Source organism: Trichechus manatus, unplaced genomic scaffold (assembly GCF_000243295.1).
Source record: "Trichechus manatus latirostris isolate Lorelei unplaced genomic scaffold, TriManLat1.0 scaffold00129, whole genome shotgun sequence".
In the NCBI taxonomy this organism is placed as follows: domain Eukaryota; kingdom Metazoa; phylum Chordata; class Mammalia; order Sirenia; family Trichechidae; genus Trichechus; species Trichechus manatus.
This window is the reverse complement of record NW_004444065.1, coordinates 8,093,371-8,117,764: the sequence shown is the minus strand read 5'-3', so window position 1 is coordinate 8,117,764 and position 24,394 is coordinate 8,093,371. Positions and strand designations below refer to the sequence as shown.

The following is a 24,394-nucleotide window of genomic DNA, read 5'->3' as shown; positions in this document are numbered from 1 at the left end:
CATTACCACAGTACAACAAAGTATATACCTGAAGTCTAACTTCAGCTGTTTCAGCTGTTAAGTGACAGGTTCCTGATATTTGACACTGCTCTTCCCATTAAGCAGGGTCTTCACCTACCCCATCAGGGACCTGAGGACTGGTGGCTCCACCCACGCCACCTAGCCACCTGTGATGGGCGTGCAAGAAAAAGTGGTGCACCCCCCTACCCCGTCCTTACAGTCAACAGCATTAGGTACTCATAGTCTGGCTGCAAAACTTACCCACCTATGCGCTGTAGGGAACAGGGACAAACTTTCCTCCCATACATTCGGGAGCGGCTGTTGGCCCTTGCCATGTTCAGCACATGACCCCCTACTACAGCCAGATGCTTATGCCTACACCAATCACCCATGCCTGTCTAGGACTGTAGGTGAGAACCTGCACCACACACTTAGTGGCTAATTACCTGAACACCTAAGGTGAATCCATACAGGAGAGGTGGGCAGACTCCTGGTCTCACGTACTTAGTGGCAGTTCTGGCCACCTGATGGCAGGACATTGGAGCTGCAGGGGGGCCGGTGATTGGGCTAGCTCAAATGAACAGCCTATTTGGGCATATCAAAACAAAACAAAACTAGAAGTTAGGACACAGTAAACAAAAATAAAATAAAATAAATATACTAGATTACTGATGGCTCAGAGACAACAGTCAATATCAAATCACATAAACAGGCAGGCCATGATGGCTTCAGCAAGCTCCCAAAATAAAGAATCAAGAAATTTTCCAGAGGAAGAGAATTCCTTGGAATTACTGGAGGCAGAATACCAAAGATTAATATATAGAACTCTTCAAGATATCAGGAAGGAAATTATGCAAAACGCAGGACACAAAATAGAGGAACTTAAGAAGATTAGAGAAGAGCATCATGACAAATTTAACAGGCTGCAAGAATCCATAAAGAGACAGCAATCAGAAATCCAGAAGATTAAGAATAAAATCTGAGAATTCGACAACTCAATAGAAAGTCATAGGAGCAGAATTGAGGCAATGGAAGTCGGAATTACTGAGATTGAAGATAAAGCACTTGATACCAACTTATCTGAGTAAAAATCAGATAAAAGGATTAAAAAACATAAAGAAACACTAAGAATTATGTGGGCCTCTATCAAGAGGAAAAACCTACCAGTGATTGGAGTACCAGAAGAAGGGGGGGATAACAGAAAATACAGAGAGAATTGTTGAAGATTTCTTGGCAGAAAACCTCCCTGATACCGTGAAAGATGAGAAGATATCTATCCGAGATGCTCATCGAACCCCACATAAGGTAGATCCCAAAAGAAAGTCACCAAAACATATTATAATCAAACTTGCCAAAACCAAAGATAAAGAGAGAATTTTAAGAGCGGATAAGGATAAACAAAAAGTCATTTACAAAGGAGTCAATAACAATAAGCTCGGACTACTCAGCAGAAACCATGCAGGTAATAAGGCAATGGGAAGGCATATATAAAGCCCTGAAGGAAAAAAATCACCAGCCAAGAATTATATATCCAGTAAAACTGTCTTTCAAATATGATGGTGAAATTAGGGCATTTCCAGATAAACAGAAGTTTATGAAATTTGCAAAAACCAAACCAAAATTACAAGAAATACTAAAGGGAGTCTCTGGTTAGAAAATCAGTAACATCAGATAACAACCCAAGAATAGAACACAGGACAGAGCAACCAAATAACAACCCAGATAGAGAACTCACAAAAATAAATCAAAGCTAAAACACTGAAAATAGGGAAACGGAAATGTCAATATGTAAAAGATGACAACATTAAAACAAAAAAAAGAGGAACTAAAAAATGTAGACATAGATTTTTCACATGGAGAGGAGGTCAAGGCGATATAAAGAAAGAAAAGATCGGTTTAAACTTAGAAACATAGGGGTAAATATTAAGGTAACCACAAAGGAAACTAACAATCCTACACATAAAAATAAAACACAAGAAAAATATAAAGACTCAGCAAATACAAAATCAACAACAATGAAAAAGATGAAAGAAAACACATAAAGAAAAACGCCTCAGCACAGAAAATTAAGTGGAAAAAAGAAATTGTCAGCATTAAAATGACAGCACTAAACTCATACCTATCAATTACGCTGAATGTAAAGACTAAATGCACCAGTAAAGAGACAGACAGTAGCAAGCAGAATGGATAAAAAAACACTGTCTATATGCTGTCAACAAGAAACACACCTTAGGCTCAAAGACATGAACAAACAAAAACTCAAAGGATGGAAAAAATATATTAAGCAAACAACAAGCAAAAAAGAGTAGGAGTGGCAATATTAATCTCTGACAAAATGGACTTTAAAGCAAAATCCACTAAAAAGGATAAGGAAGGACGCTATATAATGATTAAAGGGTCAATACACCAGGAGGACATAACCGTAATAAATATTTACACACCAAACGACAGTGCTCCAAAATACATAAAACAAACTAGAACAGCAATGAAAAGAGAGATGGATAGCTCTAAAATAGTAGTAGGAGACTTCAACACACCACTTTCGGTGAAGGACAGAACATCCAGAAAGAAGCTCAGTAAGGACACGGAAGATCTAAATGCTACAATCAACCAACTTGGTCTTACATACATATACCAAACACTCCACCCAACAGCAGTCAAGTATACTTTCTTTTCCAACGCACATGGAACATTCTCCAGAATAGACCACATATTAGGCCATAAAGCAAGCCTTAACAAAATCCAAAACATCGAAATATTACAAAGCATCTTTTCTGACCATAATACCATAAAAGTAGAAATCAAAAACAGAAAAAGCAAAGAAAAAAATCAAACATATGGAAACTGAACAACATCTTTCTCAAAAACTACTGAGGTATAGAAAAATTAAGGATGGAATAAAGAAATTCATAGAATCAAACAAGAATGAAAACACATCCTACCAGAACCTTTGGGATACAGCAAAAGCAGCTCTCAGAGGTCAGTTTATAGCAATAAATGCACACATCCAAAAAGAAGAAAGGGTCAAAATCAAAATATAAACGCTACGACTGGAACAAGTAGAAAAAGAGCAGCAAAAGAAGACATCAGGAGCCAGAAGAAAGGAAATAATAAGAATTATAGCAGAATTAAATGAAATAGAGAATAGAAAAACAATTGAAAGAGTTAACAAGACCAAAACCTGGTGCACTGAAGAGATCAACAAAATTGGTAAACCATTGCCCAAACTGACAAAAGAAAAACAGGAGAGGAAGCAGATAACCCGTATAAGAAATGAGATGGGTGATATCCCAACAGACCCAAATGAAATTCAAAGAATCATAACAGAATACTATGAAAAATTGTACTCTAACAATTTGACAACTTGGAGTTAATGGACAAAATTCTAGAAACTTACTACCTACCTAAACTAACACAAACAGATGTAGAACAACTAAATAAACCTATAACAAAAGAAGAGATTGAAAAGGTAATTAAAAACTCCCAAAAAAAAAGTCCTGGCCTGGACGGTTTCACTGGAGAATTCTACTAAACTTTCAGAGAAGAGTTAACACCACTACTACTAAAGGTATTTCAGAGCATAGAAATGGATGGAATACTCCCAAACTCGTTCTATGAAGCCAGCATAACCCTGATGTCAAAACCAGGTAAAGAACCCCCAAAAACCAGAAAATTACAGACCAATATCCCTCATGAATATTGACACATATATCCTCAACAAAATTCTAGCCAATAGAATTCAGCAACACATCAAAAAAAAAAAAAATTCACCAAGATCAAGTGGGATTTATACCAGGTATGCAGGGATGGTTCAACATCAGAAAAACAAAAGACAATAACCACATGATCTTATCAATCTATGCAGAAAAGTCATTTGACAAAGTCCAACACCCATTCATGATAAAAACTATCAGCAAAATAGGTATGGAAAGGAAATTCCTCAACATAATTAAGGGCATTTATGCAAAGCCAAGAGCTAATACCATCCTAAATCGAGAGAGTTTGAAAGCATTCCCCTTGAGAACAGGAACCAGACAAGGATGCGCTTTATCACCACTCTTACTCAACATTGTGTTGGAGGTCCTTGCCAGAGTAATTAGGCTAGAAAAAGAAATAAAGGACATCCATATTGGTAAGGAAGAAGACTGTGTAGTGTGAGTCCTCCTACTTTGTTGTTCTTCTTCAATAATGCTTTACTTACCCAGGAACTCTTTTCTTTCCAAATAAAATTGGTGATTAGTTTTTCCATCTCATTTAAGAATGCTGTTGGAATTTTGAGCAGGATTGCACTACATCTGTAGATTGCTTTGGGTAATATTGACATTTTCACAATGTTGAGTTTTCCTGTCCATGAGCATGGCATGTTTTTCCACTTATGTAGGTCTCTTTTGGTTTCTTGCAGTAGTGTTTTGTAGTTTTCTTTTATAGGTCTTTTAAGTCCCTGGTAAACTTTATTCATAAGTATTTTATCTTTTGAAGAGATATTGTAAATGGTATTGTTTTCTTGATTTCCTTTTTGAAGTTCTCTTTGTTAGTGTAGAGAAATTCAACCGATTTTTGTATGTTGATCTCGTATCACTATTTTGCTGAATCCTTCTATTAGTTGTGGTAACTTTTTAGTGGAATATTTGAAGTTTTCTATGTATAGGATCATATCAACTGTGAATAAGGATAGTTTTACTTCTTCCTTACCAATCTGGATGCCTTTATTTCTTTTTCTTGCCTTATTATCTATCTAGGACTTCCTACACAATGTTGAATAAGAGTGGTTATAAAGGGCATCCTCATCTGGTTCCCTTTCTCAGAGAGAATGCTTTCAGTCTCTCTCTGTTAAGAATGATGTTGGCTGTTCGTTTTGTGTAGATGTCCTTTATTATGTTGAGGAATTTCCCTTCTATTCCTATTTTACTGAGAGTTTTTATCAAGAATGGATGTTGGGCTTTATCAAATGCCTTTTCAGTGTCCATTGAGATTATCTTGTGGTTTTTTCTTTTGTTTCATTTATTTGATGTATTTTGTTGTTGATTGATCATCTAATGTTGAACCATCCTTACATACCTGGTATGAATTATTATTATTATTATTTTGAAACAGTGTTGAATTATACTGGCTAGAATTTTGTTGAGAATTTTTGTGTCTGTATTCTTGAAGGTTACCGGTTTGTAGTTTTACTTTTTTATAGTGTCTTTTTCTGGCTTTGGTATCACAGTTACGTTGGTTTCACAGAATAAATTCGGATGTATCCCTTCCTTTTCTATACTTTGAAATAATTTGAGTAGTAGTATTAATGTGAGCTTTTCTCTGAATGTTTGGTAGAATTCTCCAGTGAAGTCATCTGGGTCAGGGTTTTTTTAAGGGGAGAGGGGCAGTTTTCTGTTTTTTTAATAACCTCTTCCATCTCTTCTTTGTTATGGGTCTGTTCAGTTTTTCTACCTCAGTTTGTGTTAGTATAGGTAGTGGAGTGTTTCTAGAAATTTGTCCATTTTCTCTAGGTTTTCAAATTTGTTGGAGTAGTTTTTCATAGTACTTCATTATGATCCTTTTCATTTCATTTGGTTGTGTTGTAATGTCACCCCCCTCGTTTCTTATTCAGATTATTTGCTTCCTCTCCTGCTTCTCGTTTGTCAATTTTGCCAATGTTTTGTCAATTTGGCCAATATTTTGTCAATTTTATTGATTCTTTCAAAGAGTCAACTCTGGTCTTGTTGATTCTATTGTTTTTCTTTTCTCTATTTCATTTATTTCTGCTCTAATTTTTATTATTTCCTTTCTTCTGGTGACTTTGAGCTTCTTTTGCTGCTCTTCTTTCTATTTGTTCCAAGTTGTAGGGTTAATATTTTTATTTTAGCGCTTTCTTCTTTTTAGATGTGTGTGTTTATTGCTATAAATTGACCTCTGAGCACTGCTTTTGCTGTGTCTGAAAGGTTTTGGTAAGATATGTTTTTACTCTCATTTGCTTCTAGGAATTTTTTGTTTCATTTTGATTTCTTCTGTTACTCAGTGGTTTTTAAGCATGGTGTTATTCAGTTTCTGTGCATTTGATTTTTTTTCCTTGCACTTCCTGTTATTAATTTATACTTTTCTGGCATTATGACCAGAGAAAATGCTTTGTATTATTTTGATGTTTTGGATTTTGTTAACTCTTACTTTGCTGCCTAAAATGTGGTCTATTCTGGAGAATGTTCCATGTGTATTGGAAAAAAAATGCATACTTTGCTGCTTAAATAAATATTCTATGACGCAGAGGTTAAAGATGTCCCAAATGTCCAACTTTTCCAAGCTGTGTACCACTCTGTCATTTCTACCATCAGCTACTTCCTCCTCCCTCAGCACTCTCCCTCCCATCATTGGGTTCTGTAATTCGCTGCAACATCTCACAGAACTCACAAACTGTGTAAACGAAATGGCTCACATGGTTGTGGAGGCTAGCAAGTCCCAAATTTGTGAGTCAGGCATAGGCTTCTCCTTACCCATGTGGCTGTGGGAGCTGACAAACCCAAACTGGCAGTTCTGACGACAGGGTGCTGTTTCACAAGGCTGCAGAAGCTGGCAAATTAGTTCATACACTAGATCACCAGCCCAAGGGGTTGTGGAGGCTTGGCAAATCCCAGAATTGGTAGGTCAGAGAGCAGGCCTCTGGGGAGGTCAAGTGATCATGAACCGGACACAGGATCCAGATACCGAGAGAGAGCCTTTCCAAGACATACACATATATTTTAGATTCAGGCCACACCTCAGGGAAGGGCATAACTTTAGTAAAGGTGGGGCTTGAGTCACATCCTCCTGCAAGGCTACAGCCCAAGACACATCTTATACCAATTCTGCCTCATCAGCATGGAGCGGTCATGATTCACAACACATAAAATAGAGAACAACCACACAATAGTGGGAATCATGGCCCAGCCAAGTTGACATATAACCCCAGTCATCACGGGTTCCATATACCTTATTTGCATAGTTCCACTCAATCATTGTGTGTGAGTCACAAAGACCATGGCTAGAAGGGCCATATTAAGTAATTCATTGCACTTCACTGCTGTTGGGTGGAACGTTCTGTGTATGTCTATGAGGTCAAGTTGGTTGATTGTGGAAGTTGGTTGATTGTGGCGTTTAGATCTTCTGTATCTTTGTTGAGTTTCTTTCTAGATGTTCTATTCTTCACCAAAAGTGGTGTGTTGAAGTCTCCTGCTATTATTGTGGAACTGTCTATTTCTCTTTTCAATGCTGTTTAGAGTTTGTTTTATATATTTTGGTGCCCTGACATTGTGTGTGTATATATTTATTATGGTTATGTCATCCTGGTGGGTTGACCCTTTAATTGTTATGTATAAACAATTATTTAATTGTTATATAATCCTTCCTTATCTTCTGTGGTGGATTTTTCCTTAAAGTCTATTTTATCAGAGATTAATACTGTGACTCTTGCTCTTTTTTTGGTTGTTTGCTTGATATATTTTTATCCCTACTTTGAGTACTAGGTTCTTAATGCCTTTATGTCTAAGGTGTGTCTCTTGTAGGCAGCATATTGATGGGTCATGTGTTTTTACCCATTCTGCCACTCTCTGTCTTTTTACTGGTGCATTTAAGCCATTTACAATCAGTGTGGTTATCAATAGATATGAGTTTACTATTGTCATTTTGTTGTACTTTTTTGTAGTATAGATTATTTCTTTGTTCCACTTAAATTTCTGCACTAAATTCTTTTTGTTTATAGATTTACTTTTCATTTCTTTCATTGTTGTTGAAATGATGATGTATACCCTTGTTCTGTCTGAACGACTGCCTCTAGATCTATGCAGAGGTTCCTCATGAGCACAATTAAGTGTTCTGGAATTCCCATTCTTCACAATGTTATTCATAATTTGTTATGATTCACACAGTCTAATACCTTTGCACAGTCAATAAAACACAGGTAAACATCTTTCTGGTATTCTCTACTTTCAGCCAAGATCTATTTAACATCAGCCATGATATCGCTTGTTCCATGTCCTCTTCTGAATCTGGTTTGAATTTCCTGAAGTTCCCTATCAATGTACTGCTGCAACTGTTTTTGAATGATCATCATCAAATTTTACTTATCTGTGATACTAATGATATTATTCAATAATTTCCACATTCTATTGGATCAAGTTTCTTCAAAATGTTCACAAATACGGATCTCTTCCAGTTGGTTGGCCAGGCAGCTGTCTTCCAAATTTCTTGGCACAGATGAGCGAGCACTTCCAGTGCTGCATCCGTTTGTTGAAACATCTCAACTGGCATTCCGTCAATTCCTGGAGCCTTGTTTTTCACCAGTGCTTCCAGTGCAGCTTGGACTTCTTCTTGCAGTACCATCAGTTCTTGACAATATGCTACCTCCTGAAGTGGCTTAACATAGATAAATTCTTTTTGGTACAGTGACTCAGTATTGCTTCCATCTTCCTTTGATGTTTCCTGTTTTGTTTAATATCTTCCCCATAGAATTCTTCAGTATTGCAATTTGAGGCTTGAATTTTTTCTTCAGTCCTTTAAGTTTGAGAAATGCTCAGCATGTTTTTTCCTTTTGGTTTTCTAACTCCAGGTCTTTGTAAATTTCAGTATATTTTACTTTATCTTCTCCAGCTGCCCTTTGAAATCTTCTGTTCAGCTCTTTTACATCATCATGTCTTCCATTCACTTTAGCCATTCTATGTTGAAGAGCAAGCTTCAGAGTCTCTTCTGACATCCATTTTGGTCTTTTCTTTCTTTCCTGTCTTTTCAATGATCTCTTGTTTTCCTCATGTATGATTTCCTTGATGTCATTCCACAGCTCGTCTGGTCTTCAGTCATTAGTGTTCAATGTGTCAAATCTATTCTTGAGATAGTCTCTGAATTCACATGGGATATACTCAGTGTCATACTTTGGCTCTAGTGGACTTGTTTTAATTTTTCCAGCTTCAACTTGACCTTGCATAGGAGCAACTGATGGTCTGTTCTGTAATCGGCCCCTGACCTTGTTCTGATTGATGATATTGAGCTTCTCCATCATCTCTGGCATCATTTCCGTGACCAAGGCCATATTTCCCAACTACTGTTCCTTCTTTGTTTCCAACATTTGCATTCCAATCACCAGTAATCAGCCATTAGAGAGCTGCAAATCAAAACTACAATGAGTACCATCTCACTCTGACATTACTGGTACTAATTAAAAAAAAAAAAGAAACAAAATAACAAATGCTGGAAGGTTGTGGGGAGATTGGAACTCTTATATGCTGCTGGTAAGAATGTTAAATGGTACAACCACTATGGAAAATGATATGCTGCTTCCTTAAAAAGCTAGAATTAGAAATACCATGTAACCCAGCAATTCCACTCCTAGTTATATACCCTAAAGAAATAAGAGCAGTGAAACAAACAGACATATATATATCTATGTTCACTGCAGTATTATTTGTAATAGCAAAAAGATGGAAACAACCTAAGTACACACCAACAGGTGAATGGATTACTAAACTCTGGTACAACACACAATAGAATACTACACAACAATAAAGAATAATGACGAATCCATGAAACATCTCACAACATGGATGAATTTGGAGAACACTACGCTGAGTGAAAAAAGTCACTCACAAAAGGACGAGTATTGTATGAGATCACCATTACAGAGAAACAAGAAAAGGTTTACACACAGGAAAAAAAATTGATGGTTATTCCAAAGGACTAATGGACCACAAAAACCACAGCCTACATGACCCCAAGACCAGAAGAACTAGATGATGCCCAGTTACCACTACCAAACACTCTGACTGGGTTCACAACGGAAGGTCCCAGACAGAACAGGAGAAAAACTGCAGAAGAAAAAATCAAATTCACAGAAAAGACAAGACTTACTGATCTGACAAAGACTGGAGGAACCCCCGAAACTATGGTCCTAAGGCTCCCTTCTGAACTAGAACTGAAGCCATTCTCAGAGACCACTTTTCAACCAAACCATAGACATGCCCATAAAATGAACAATAACATCTAAGAGGACCGTGTTCCTTGGAACAATCAATTATCCGAGACCAAAAAGGCGACATTTGCCCAAAAGCAAAGATGAGAAGGCAGGAAGGGGTAGGAAATCAGGACAAAAGGAAACGGTGAACCTAGGACAGAAATGGAGAGAGTGCTGACACATTGTGGGGAATGAAACCAATATTACGGAACACATTATCTACAAACTATCGAATGGGAAACTAATTTGCTTTGTAAATTTTCACTTAATGTACAATAAACGTTTTTTAAAATGCAAATAAAAAAAAAGACAACTCTAGACAGGAATGTCTGTATTTTAAAATTTTGGTAATATAAACCTACAAAATTAAAAAAAAAAAAAACAAGCACAAATCGTTTGTGCCACTAAGGGAAAATAATATTAGCAATGGCTAATTGTTGAGTTGGAAATATACCAGAAATATAGTACTGAACAAAAACAAAATATAAATGAAGTGGGATCACTATAGTTATTGTTATTTAAGTTATTTTGTTGCACAAACAGAAAAGTTAAAGATGTAAACATCTTTAGATGTCAATATTAACTTTAGAATTTATTAAGTTAATATTTATATTCAAATGACTATTAATATTATACACTTGAAGCACATAATTCCCCACCTAAAAGGGTAAAGGGGAAAAAATGTAATGAACAAAAAATAAAATATTAAAAATAAATACAAATAAAAATAAAAGATGAAGGCACAACACTGAAGGAAGAAAGCAACAAAAAAGAAAAAAATAGAAGGAATATAATATGTTAGCAATGAGTTCAAATATATTTAAAATATCACAACTAATGCAATAAACTCTCCAGATGAAGACTGTCAGACTGGATTTATAAAAAATTCAGATACCTGCTGTTTCAAAAAACATAAGAGCATTGGAAGAATTGAAGTCAGATGCACAATAAAATATGTTTAAAAAATACCACCTAATGAGTTATTATGTAGCTATATTAAGATCAGTCAAATAGGTTTTAGGAAGGGTTTTACCCAAAATAAAGAGGACTGGGACATAAAACTGAAAGATTCAATTCCACAGGATGATGAAACAGTTTTAAACGTGTATAGATTAAAAAAAAAAGAAAACAAAAAAAACTATCTTAAATTAGTGAAACGGGCATCGAAGAAAAAAATCTATCTAGTAAAGAATTGATAACATGGAAAAATGGAAAGCATATATAACATTTGATCCAAATAGAGGTGTTCTTTGCAAGCCCACATAGACTATTTGCAAAAATTCTTCTAGTGCCAGCCATAAATCTAGCTTCAAAGTGCTTCCAAGGGTTCTCTGACCACAAAGAAATTTAATTGAGGATCAATAATAATAAGTATAAACTTTAACATTTGGAAATTTAAAAATGCACATTTCAAAGAAGAAATTATAATTGAAATTAGAAAATAAAATCCTGTGAACTGAAAAAGAAGTATAGATCAAAAAAAAAAAAAAAATCTTAGGCCTGAAAAATAGCAATAACAGTATCTGTCTAAAATATGTAGGATGTAGATAGGGAAATATTGTATGAAAAACATATAGACTTAGTTGTATATATTATAAACTAAGGATCTAATTTACTATGTTAGAAAAAGTGAGCAGAATAAAGCCAGAGAATATGAAATAACTGAAATAAGAAAAAATTTTTTAGTAAATTAATGAAATTAAAAGTAGAAACGAGGAGACTCAACAAAGCCGTAAGTAGATTCACGGAAAAGTTTAATAAAATAGACAACTTTAGACAAGTCAAGAAAAAATGAAAAAGACAAAAATAAAAGTAGCAAAGAAAAAAATATAGCTTTAGATAATATAGAGATTAAACACATAAAAAAAGAATGTTTTATTACTCAAATGCCAATAAATTTTGAAAACTTTAATAAATTGAGTGTGTTACCAGAAAAATAAAGCTCATGAAATAAACTCAGGAAGAAATATAAAATCTGAATAATCTTCTAACCACAGTAATCGAGCATTTACTTAAAAAGAAAAATTAGACCAAGATAATATTACAGATGGGTTCTACAAAAAGATTAAAATAAAAGATAATTCGAATCATTAGGAAAATCTAGAAATTTGAGAAACTGAGAACATAACAACTTGTTTGTAATAACAAGTTACAAAATCTAGACAAGTGCATTATAAGCAAAAAATTATTATCAGCCTATCTCACTCATGAATATGGATGCAGAAAATCTAACATATAAATATTACAAATAAAATCCAAACTTATATAAAAAATCTAACCATAATGACAAAATTTTGTTTATCTCAGGAATGTAAGTTCGGTTTAATATTTTGAAAACAGATCAATATAATTAATAGTGTTAACAAATTAAATAAAAAATATCATCTTGACGCAGAAAAAAATGCTTGAAAAAATTCAACACCCATTCATAATAAAAAATTCTTAGTAATATTTCCACTTGAAGGCAAGATGGAGTAACAAGGAGCAGATTTCACTTTCTCCTCGAAATGAAACAAATGAGCAAACACTCAAAGCCACAAGTTTTAAGATATTTGACATCAGTGAATGAAATGCAGTGATACCTGAGAAATGGGAAAAAAGTTAAGCACTGATATTGACTCAGCTTGCAACCTTGAGAGAATTCTAGGTCATGGCCCAAGGATGGAGAACCCAAGTAGAAACCATTGTACACCATGAGTTGAGGAAATGAAGCTGACAGCCTGGGGATACCAAAGCAGCTAGAGTTCACAGGTCAGAGACTGGACTGGAGGGACTGCATAGAGAGAAAGATCTCTGGAGATCTGCAGAGGGTCCCCCTCAAGTGTTCAGCAGAGTACTGCTCAGTACATACATTTGTAGAAACTACTTGGGACCGGGGGGGAAAAAACCCAAAACAGTACAGGAAAGAATACCTCACATAAGGCAGGAAATAGTGTTATTCCCGTCAGCCAAGCTGGAAAACCTCATAAGTCTTGGGACATTGGGTAGAATACTCAAAAATATCATGCATCAGTACTAGGAAATAAGTAACCCTAGACTAAACACTGCTCAGGTTCCATGTAAAAAATCTCATAAGCAAGCCCTGAAAAGAGCTGTTTCCATATAACATAACTGAGTCACAGAATAGACTATTTACAGAAATATCAAAATATTCAGACTCACCAAAATAAAAATCACAACATCTGGCATCCAATCAAACATTTTCAGGTATGCAAACAAGCAGGATAATATGACAATAATGTGGAGAAAAATCAAACAATGGAAATCAACCTTCAACTGACACAAATATTAGAATAAGGAAACAAGGACATTAAAATCAGTATTTTACTTCATTCCAAACATGTTCAAAAAGTTAGCCATGGAATGGATTCTCTAAAAAGACTCAAATTTTTGGAGATGAAAACTGCAATGATTGAGATGAAAAAGACACAAGATACAAACTTGATGGGCAAAGGCCTGAGTAAGCCTTTCTCAGAAAATTCTGCTAGCTCAGAACAAGCTAAAAGATGCTCAGTTTCATCAGTAATCAGGAAAGGCAAGTTAAAATCAAAGAGATACCATTTCACAATCAGCAGAGAGAGAAAAAAATAAATATTTTGACAATTTAAAGTGTAGTGAAGATGACTAGCCATGGGAACTCTCATCCATCCTTAATTCTACTTTTTGGAAAACAGTTTGGCATTACCATATTAGGCTGTACAATCATAGGTTCTATAGCTCAGAAATCTCATTCTTGTGTAAATATTCTAGGGGAAGCCCTACAGATATATACCAGGAGGCTTATAAATGAACACCCTTAACATCATTGATTGTAAGAGAAAAAAAAAGAAAAGTAAAAGCGGAAACAATACAAATGTCCATTAACAACCAAAGAGATAAATTATAGGATACTAATAAAATGGGAAATTATAGATTAGTGAAAATAAATTAACTATGGCTATAAAAAAAACATTGCCACCAAGTCGACTCTGACTTTTGGTGACCCCATGTGTGTGTCAGAGTAGAACTGTGTTCCATAGGGTTTTCAATGGCTAATTTTTCAGAAGTGGATTGCCAGACCTTTCTTCCAAGGCACCTCTGAGTAAATTTGAAGCTCTCAACTTTTGGTTGGTTAGCAGTCAAGTGTTTAAACTATTTGTACCACCAAGGGATGTACCACTGGCATCCCATCACTGAACGGGAGAAGAAGCCCAGTGGTATCCAGATTAAACTGAATTGGTTGTCTTAAACCCAAGGTCATTCTTGTTTCCTTGGAGCTCAGCAGGTGGTCACCTTCTTTTCTGGAAGGTCATCCTGCATGAGATAAATCTTGGAGAAAGTAATTCCTACTTCTCAAGCATTTAATTTTGTTTTTCATTAAATTATGCATATAATTTCATACATTCTTGCATACATATGATATATTTTGCAATTTTTTAAATTCCTTTTAAGCATACTCTACCACTTTGGAACAACAGCAATAACTACCTTTTCAAAAACTTTATTTTTAACACACAAATTATAACTCTCAAGCATAAAGCATTTCAAACCAAGGGGCCAACACAAAAATAAAAATTGCCTAAGACTCTGATGTCTCCCTATCATAAATACGACAATTCAATAAATGTGATAGATAATTTCAGATTGTTGCGTGATATGCTTTAGAACAAAATATCACTGCAGAATATACATTTACTACAATGTAATAACTGATGATAATTCTGTTTGATGGTTTAAATAACACCTTCCGCCCTATTTAGCCTTTACTTTATGTCTACACCATAGTTCTGTCTTCATTTGTTAGATCTCTCTGTAATAGTTCTCTCTCTTTAGAGAAAGTTCCTTAAATCAGTTATCATGCTTAAAAAACATACTTATAATAATTGGCACCCCGTCAGCACATAGAGCATTGCCCTAAACACAAATATTCTTTTATGAACATTTCTTTTTCCTCACCTCTACCCCCAATTTAATAAATGATGAAACAAAATAGTGTCTTTGCCCTTTCTTTGGCAAATAGAGTCAGAGTCATGAAATATCTCATTTCCTATAATGTGAAACTGCCTCTGTAGATAGGAAATCACTCACATAGTCCATCTAGCTTCCCTTACCGTCATGCCTAATGCAATGCGGGACTTAGAGCAATAGAAGTCTGATAGTACAAGGTTGAGAATCAGCCTCATATTAATTGTGATTCAAAATGGGACGACCCATATTCAGAACTTGCAGTTTACTGGGAAGTGTCATTATCTGAGTAGAGAATTTTTTAGGGAAGTAATCAAGAGTAGAAATTAAAGAACAGTTTTCACGGAAGCATGTGAAATAACTAGAGACTGCGATGCGGAAGCAGTTGCAATCTGACTTGACTCGGTCGGAAAACATTTCTCTGACCCAGAGCTGCTTTGAAAGGGATGGAGACAGGAGTCTATTTTACCCTGCAGTATCTTAGTGCTGCCTCACTCTTGACACTATATTTGAAAGCGTTCTGCAATTCTCTGGGCTAGGAATAGTCTGCAGATTATTGACTCGTTCATAATGTTAGACTGAATTAGTTATATAAAAAAGAAAAAGTAATTAAAGCTAAAAATTTAAATTATTATTACTATCAAATGCAAGCAAACTGAACATTTGTGTCAGGCACTAAACTGGCCACTGTTAATATAGGGGTGAATAGCATAGACCTACTATTGGGTCTTAATAGTTCAACGTTGAGAATAAATCTGGGGGTAGAACTGCCTAAGAAGTGAGTGCCAGAAAGAAACATTCCCAAGAATTAATCAAACCAGAAAGGATGTTTACCTAAGGGAACCTAGGATACTAGAAGTGTTTCCCAAACTACCATAAATATGGAAAATGGAACCAAGTTTCAAAAATATGGGTTGATGTGAAAACAAAACTAAGTAATGAGCAGTGTGTCTGGTGTTAGATGATGGAGAGAGAATCAAAGAGGGATTAGGCAGCATTTATGAATTTAAGTGAAAAATAAGCTGCTTTCAATGTGGTAATCTTTATTTGCCCCTGAGCCCAGCATGGTGGATTAAAGGAATAGTTCAGCTCTGAATTCTATTTCAGATAGCACCTAGTATTTTACAATTTCTTATGTATTAGTTCAACACAAAATGTTTGAGAATTTTCACTGTGTGCAAAACTATGTAAGGCATAAAAGAGACAGCCTACCCTTAGGATGCATTCACTCAAGTTGAAGAGATTTGATATCACCCCACAATGGGAGTAAGCAGCTTTGTTTGTTTTTTAGTTTTTATGATTCAGAGCCAGAAAGGTAAATTGTGAAGACTGAGTGGGCCATCCTGAGGACAACTCCTAAGTAGGTTTTTATGATGTTAGAGTCTAGGCTCCTGAGGGATTAAAGCCAGAGTTGTCAGAGATGAGAAAGGGAGTGGAAGCTTTCTGATGAGCAAAAGAAAGGAATTTGACTCTCACTATTCGATTCTATCGAACTGAAAAGGGGCAAAGATTTCAGGCTGTTTTTTGACCACAGGGTCTTGGAATGGAGTGCTTCTGAGGAGGTGGCAGGATCTTGGAACAGGACATTTGGAGACGCTCTAGTGGTAAATGATCAGCAAGGTCCATGGCCTTGAAAGATATGAAAAGGCCACTTGTAGCTGAACTTGGCATGGGGGCAGCAGCGAAGCCAGCACAGCCCACTGGCTTGGGTTGAAAATTTAGATATAAAAACCTGCTTCAGATAAATATCAGCACCAGGATCTTCAACAGCAGCATTGCGTGACTGCAAGAAAAATGTGGCTGCAGTGTCTCCTGTGTTAAACCTTAATGTCTCCAAATAATGCCCCTTGTGGAGACCTGGAAAGAGGTCAAAGCAGCTGACATTGGATTTCTCTTTTATCTTTGAGAACAAGTGCTCAAGTTAGATTTCATTTGGTTTCAGACTAGACCTTCTCAACTGGGATTCTATGAGAGAATTTTCCTAATGCCCTCGGTATCTAATGTTAATAATAAATCAATTAATCTCTCATGTATGTACCTTCCTTGGGAGAATTGGAAAAAATAGCAATGCTTACTTTTCTCAGAGCCTTGTTTTAAAAAGGCTATTCTAAGTTTATAAATGTGACATATACTACACTCCAAGTATTGTACCAGAATTCATATATGTAGCATATAGAGCATGCGGGTATAGAGATCAGCAGAAACACATAGGGAACACTAGCTCTTCAGTTTGACTAGATCATAACATATATGAAGAATCAGGATGGAAGACATGCAAGACTTTTAAAGTTGGTGAAAAAATTGGGCATCATCTGTTAGGAATATTAGCAATAATTAAGAATATTTAAGATTTTTGAATACGATGTCAGGAGGCTCCTCTAAAGCCAACTGATCTCAATTTACTGTGGCCACTTCTGTTTCCTCCTTTTTGGCAGATTCCTCCACACCTGCTGCATAGAAATTGATGACGAGAATCTTTCAGCTTTGGGGACTTGTCCCCATGGCCGCTGAACAGGAGCCTGGTGAGCCCGGGAAGGGGAGGCCCTTTAAGCTCCTAGGAATTTTAGATATCAAAAACATTCCCTGTGCATGGGATTCAGTATTATATGGTTCATTAGGATCTGGCATGGCTGACCTTGGGCATTTTTTAGTAACTAGTAGAATTAGAAGATCATGTGATGTCGTAGTAGGAGGGTTTATTCTCGTGACTTTAGGATGCTGGTTCCATTGTAGGTATAATTACGCAAAGTTAAGAATCCAAGAAAGAATCACCGGAGACAGAAATTAGGAATAATATTTTATATGAAAGCACCCACCTTGATCCTGAAAGAAAACAAACTGACAGCAACAGCAGCAATTGAACAGGCTTGGGCACAGAAAATCAAAATATAACTCATTGAAATCAACATGCACAAAGTTGAAATCAACTACACAAAATATTTTATGAACAATAAGAAAGCTTTTCAGTCAAGTCAATAAAGCTTGTTCTCTTTTTACACACACACACAGGTATAAACTCTTGCAAACTAACACTTGACCTGTGTCTAACATTCTTCTGTAACATATCGTGGACTTTTCACACTTAAAATATGAACAGAATTGACTGGTAGCGTGTTATAAGGAGAAAATGGTAAAACCTAGTATTTGATGTGATTGGACAAGAGTTTCTATGTGATAAGTATGAGTTTAATAACAAGCATGTCAAGAAATAAAATTTCTTCCAGGTGAATTTTCAAAAAAAAGAATCTTCCAGTTTTGGAAAAATCCCATGCTTGTTTGATATGATACTGTAGAGGATAACATAACTGTACGCAACTGGGGGTACTTTGTTCTAAAGTTCTTAGGATTCAAAATCACTTATACAGGCTCCTTGAGGTATCTACTGCACTAATTCCCTATGTGCGACTGTTCTGTTGCTCCAAGCAGGTGACAGACTTGGCAGGGAATCTGACCACAGACTAGGCTGATTTTCACCTTCATTTAATCCTTGCCTATACTTTATCTGTGGGGAAATGGCATGGAACTTTAAGCGTTAATAAAAGGTAGGCAATGGTCCTTGGGTATTCTATGTTTAGAATTTGGGGGTAATGGGGCCAAGCTCAAACTTGAGACTATTTTGATGTTGACTTGAAGTAGGATAACTACAGATGGAAACAGTTAGGAGGCATTTATGTACTAATCAGGGAGCTAGGGGCTGGAAATTACAAAAATATAAAAGATGTGAACATTTTTTCATGAGGAATTTATGATCAAGTTAAGGACACAAGATGCATAGACAAATCAATTAGTGAATAAAATGTCTTAAAAATGTAACAGCTCACATATTTGATAATCATTCAACAGCAAAATTTTAATTCCTTTGAAAAATAATTTAGAATGCACTTTTATGGTCTAAAGCATGGTCTAAAATGTTCTCATTTTTTTCTCTGGAAAACTTATCCAGTCGATGTTGCAAATTAATGAATTTTCAGGACTTGAGTTAGTTTTTCTTTGTGAAAACAGTATATCATTTCTTTATATTTCTCCTTTTTTTGTTTCTGTTTTTCATTTTCTTTCCAGAAATTACGTTTTCCAATACGATTTAAGAGTCAATGCTATTGTTAGTTCTGGTCAAGTTTGATAGGAATAGGAAAATTTATATGAATAGGAAAATACAGTAGGCTTTTCTATTTATTTTGTTCTTTGTACCTATCTTTATGAAGTTAGGCATGGTGCTGGAAATTTGCAAGTTTCCCATATGCTGCAATAGCCCTGAAGGTCAGAGCACCAATATATTCTAGTTGGCATTAAATGTCACAGTATCCCAGCACAGTGGGACTTCCCATTCATATATTAACTCATTATCTGCAGGCAGTACTGATGGTGAATTTGCTGATAAACAATCTAACAGTGTAATTAAAAAAAAATATTTAAGGAGTTTGAAACCAACTTAAGCAGGGAATATAGAAAAACTTTCTAATTTGAGCTATTTTAAATGAATAAATTAAAATTCCTCCATCTTAAATAAAATGGCATTTGAAATTAAACAGGAAGTTTGGTGTAGAACTAAGATTTTATGGTAAACAACTTCATACATAACTAAGTAAATATATATGAGTATTCCCAAAGGGAAAGAAGTTAATGAAACCAAGGCATTTAGTTGAAAACAAAGATAACTTTGGACATAGATGACTTAATAGACTTTAAATAGCCATTTACTATTTATGCTTGGGAAGCTTTAAAAATTCTACTGTTGTATAATTTTAAACTGGGATCCTGGTGTGCCATGTAAACTATAGAATCTAAGTTAATAACTGTTTGATTGAAACCCAAGAACCATATTAAAGAGGGTAGGAGAGAAAGAGAGAGAGCTGCCACCTAGTCAACTCGGACTGACGGAAACCTTACGTACAACAGGAGCAAAACGTTGCCCAGTCCTGCATCATACACAAGATCACCTGCATGTTTGAATCCATCATTGGGGCTATTTTGTCAATCCATCTCACCAAGGGTCTTCCTCACCCCCGCTAAATATAATGTCCTTCCTCTTCCAGTTATTGGTCTCTCCTAATGATCTGTCCAAAGCAAGTGAGTCAGACAATGTTCTGCTGTGATCCATAAGGTTTTCATTGGCTAATTTTTTTAAGTACTCATCAGGCCTTTCTTCTTTTCTTAGTGTGGAAGTTCCAGTGAAGCCTGTCCACCATGGGTGACTCTGCTGGTGTTCAAAATATCAGTGACATAGCTTCTGCATCATGGCAGTACACAAGCCACCACAGTACAACAAACTAACAGACAGGTGGTGGGGGTAGGAGAGATGAAGCTTGAATCTCCCGGTCATAGGAATAAGCATTGTGATTTTTCCTCAGAGGTCCTGAACATAAATAGATATAGAATCCTGACTGGGTCCTTGGCAAATTGTACAAATATGACTGTCCTCTACAAAGACCCCTCAGGTGACTGTAATCAGGTCTCTTGATTCTGGCTTTTCTTGAGTCATAGCATTGTGTCTCTAGACATATCCACCTTTATCATCCACAACCTCCACCTCAATTCCAAGAAATAGAGGAAAACCTGAACTTCCCAGTTAATTTCCATAAAAATATCTTGTAAATGAGATCAGATAATCTTTTTTTAAAAAAAATTTCAGATCCTCTTTCACTAATATTCTTCTATGGATACTAAAATCTGAAAGTTGCATCAATCTTACAATTTAAATATATACTCTAGGGTCACTATGAGTCGGAATCAACTTGACCGCAACGGGTTTGGTCTCTTGGTTTTATCGTCTATCGACTTCTTAAAGTAAAAACTGATTAGCTTACTAAGTATTCAGGCCAATATTTTACATGAGAATCTGGCAAGTTTCAGGCATGACTGACAGTGATAACCTGCTAAATATGTTTGTTAGGAACAAACATAGAGTTTACAACTTTGATTATCTTTTCTCACTATTTGACTTCTTGGCCATGTATACTCTAAACTGTATGAGTTTCTCATAGATGGTATGAAACTGATTCAGAGATGACATTTATAAATTAACAATCCTGAATCAAGATCAGTAGAAATGGCATATCAGTGTTTCTTAATTCTCCTTTAAAAACGTGCACTTCTTTGACTTCAAACCACAGGGTTAGTAGAATGAATTGGTGGCCCTCGAGGACAGAAACCAAAAATACAATCTTCTAAACCCTGGTGGTGTAGTAGTTAAGAGCTACGGCTGCTAACCAAAAGGTCGGCAGTTCGAATCCACCACGCGCTCCTTGAAAACCGTATGGGATAAATCTACTCTGTCCTATAGGTCACTATGTGTCAGAATCAACTCGATGGCAGCAAGTTTGGTTTGGATTATATGTCAATAAGGTGATTTTATGTTTATAGTAATAACAAAATAGCATAATTTTATAATTACTTAAGTGCAGCAAGAGATAGTAGCTTAGTAAGGACAGTACAAAAATAACAAATTCTCATTTTGAACAAATAAATGAGTCATTTAATTGACTTTTTTTGTACTTTAGGTGAAAGTTTACAGAGCAAATTAGTTTCTCATTAAACAGTTAATACACAAATTGTTTCGTAACTTTGGTTGCCAATCCCACAATGTGTCAACACTCTCCCCTTCTCCATCCTGGGTTCCCTGTTTCCATTCGTCCAGTTTTCCTGTCCCTTCCTGCCTTCTCGTCTTTGCTTTTGGGCTGGTGTGCCCATTAGTCTTGTATACTTGATTGAACTACAAAGCATATTCCTCACATATATTGTTGGCCCTATAGACCTGTCTAATCTTGGGCTGAAGGGTGAACCTCGAGAGTGACTTCAAAAGTACTGAGTTAAAAGGGTGTCTGGGGGCCCTACTCTAGGGGTTTCTCTAGTCTCTGTCAGACCAGCAAGACGGTCTTTTTTTGTGTGTGTGAATTTGAATTTTTTCTACGTTTTTCTCCTGCTCTGTTCAGACTCTCTCTTGTAATTCCTCCCAGAGCAGTCGGTGGTGGTAACAACACCATCTAGTTTTCTAGGCTCAGTTTGGTGGAGGTTGTGGTAGTTGTGGTCCATTAGTCCTTTGGACTAATTTTTCCCTTGTATCTCTGCTTTCTTCATTCTTCTTTGCTCCAGCCAGGATGGGACCAGTAGATGTATCTTAGATGGCCACAAGCAGACTTTTAAGACCCCAGATGTTACTCACTACATTCACTACATGTAGAACATTTTGTTAATAGACCTATATTATGCCAGTTGAGATAGATGTCCCCAAAGACCACGGTCCCCAGCCCTAAGCCCAGTAGCTCTGTCTCTCAGGGTGTTTAGATGTGTCTGTGAAGTTTCTACAACTTTGCCGTGGTCAAGTTGTGCTGACTTCCCCAGTATTGTGTACTGTCTCACCCTTCACCAAAGTTACCACTTAACTACTATCTAGTTAGTGATTTTCCCTACCCACTCTTCCCCTCCCTCATAACCATTAAAGATTGTTTCTTTCTGTGTGGAAACATTTTCGTGTGTTTTTATAATAATGGTCTCATACAGTATTTATCCTTCTGTGATTGAGTTACTTCACTCAACATAATGCCCTCCAAATGCATCCATGTTGTGAGAAGTTTCACAGATTCATTATTGTTCTTTATCATTGTGTAGTATTCCACTGTGTGTACGTACCATAGTTTGTTTATCCATTCATCTGTTGATGGGCGCTTAGGTTGTTTTCGTCTTTCTGCTATTGTGAATAATGCTTCAATGATGATGATGTGCATACTTTTATTTGTGTGACAGCTCTTATTTCTCTAGGATATATTCCTAGGACTGGGATAGTTCTATTTCTAGTTTTTTTTAAGGTGGTGCCATATCATTTGCCAAAATGGTTATACCATTTTGCATTCGCACCAGCAATGCATACGAGTTCCAATCTCCCCACAGCCTCTCCAACCTTTGTTATTTTCTGTTTTTTTGATTCGTGCCAATAATGTTGGGGCGAGATGGTATGTTGTTGTAGTTTTGGCTTGCATTTCTCTAATGGCTAGTGATCACAAGCATTTCCTCATATGTCTGTTAGCCTCCTGAATATCTTCTTTGGTGAAGTGCCTGTTCATCTCCTTTGGCTGTTTTTTAATTCAATTACTTGCCTTTTTATTGTAGAGGTGCTGGATTTTCCTATAGATTTTAGAGATTAGATCTTTGTTGGATATTTCATAGCCAAAATTTTTTTCCCAGTCTGTAAGTTCTCTTTTAACTCTTTTGGTGAAGTCTTCTGATGCGCATAAGCATTTAATTTTTAGAAGATGTCATTTATCTAGCTTATCTTCTGGTGTTTGTGTATTGTTAATTATGCTTTATATACTGTTTATGTCATTCTTTAGGGCCCCTAGTGTTGACCCTAGAGCCCTGGTGGCGCAGCAGTTAAGAGCTTGGCTGCTAGCCAAAAGGTCAGCACTTCAAATCCACCAGCTGCTCCTTGGAAACCCCATGGGGCAGTTATACTTTGTCCTGTAGGGTCGCTATTAATCAGAACCGACTCAACGGCACAAAAAAGTGTTGACCTTATTTTTTCTTCCATGATCTTTATAGTTTTGATTTTATATTTAGATCTTTGGTCTATTTTGAATTAGTTATTGTGTATGGTGTGTGGTATAGGTCCTGTTTCATTTTTTTTACAGATGGACATCCAGTTTTGCCAGCACCGTTTGTTAAAAAGACAGTCTTTTCCCCATTTAATGGAGTTTGGGCCTTTGTCAAAGATCAGGTGGCCGTAGATAGATGGATTTACTTCTGAGTTCTCGATTCCGTTCCATTGGTCAATGAATCTGTCATTGTACCAGTATTAGGCTGTTTTGACTACCTTAGCTGTACAATAGATTCTGAGGTCAGGTAGTCTGAGGACCCTACATTGTTCTTCGTTTTGAATAATGCTTTACTACTCTGGGGCCTTTTTCCTTTCCATATAAAGTTGATGATTAGTTTTTCTATCTTGTTAAAGAATGCTGCTGGTATTTGGATCAGAATTGCACTGTATTTGCAGATCGCTTTGGGTAGAACTGACATTTTCACAATGTTGAGTCTACCTCTCCATAAGCATGGTATGTTTTTTCCATTTATGTAGGTCTCTTTTGGTTTCATGCAGAAGTGTTTCGTAGTTTTCTTTGTATAGGTCTTTTACATCCCTGGTGAGATTTATTCCTAAGTATTTTATTTTTTTAGGAACTATTATAAATGGTATTGCTTTCCTGATTTCCTTTTCATCGTTCTCTTTATTGGTGTTTAGGAATCCATCTGATTTTTGTGTGTTTATCTTTTATCCTGCTACTCTGTTGAATCTTTCTATTAGTTCCAGTAGTTTTCCTGTGGAGTCTTTCAAGTTATCTATGTATAGTATCATATCATCAGTGAATAGGCATAGTTTTACTCCTTCCTTACCTATTTGGATGACTTATATTGATTTTTATTGCCTTATTGCTCTAGCTAGGACTTCCAGCACAATGTTAAATAGGAGTGGTGATAAAGGGCATCCTTGTCTTGTTCCTGTTCTCAAGG

The 24,394-nt window shown here is 36.1% G+C and overlaps 1 pseudogene; it reads left to right on the top strand.

The window, feature by feature from the left end:
• The first annotated feature begins 17,280 nt into the window (after window positions 1-17,280).
• Window positions 17,281-17,760, top strand: LOC101353262 (cytochrome c oxidase protein 20 homolog pseudogene; annotated as a pseudogene).
• Window positions 17,761-24,394: the final 6,634 nt, after the last annotated feature.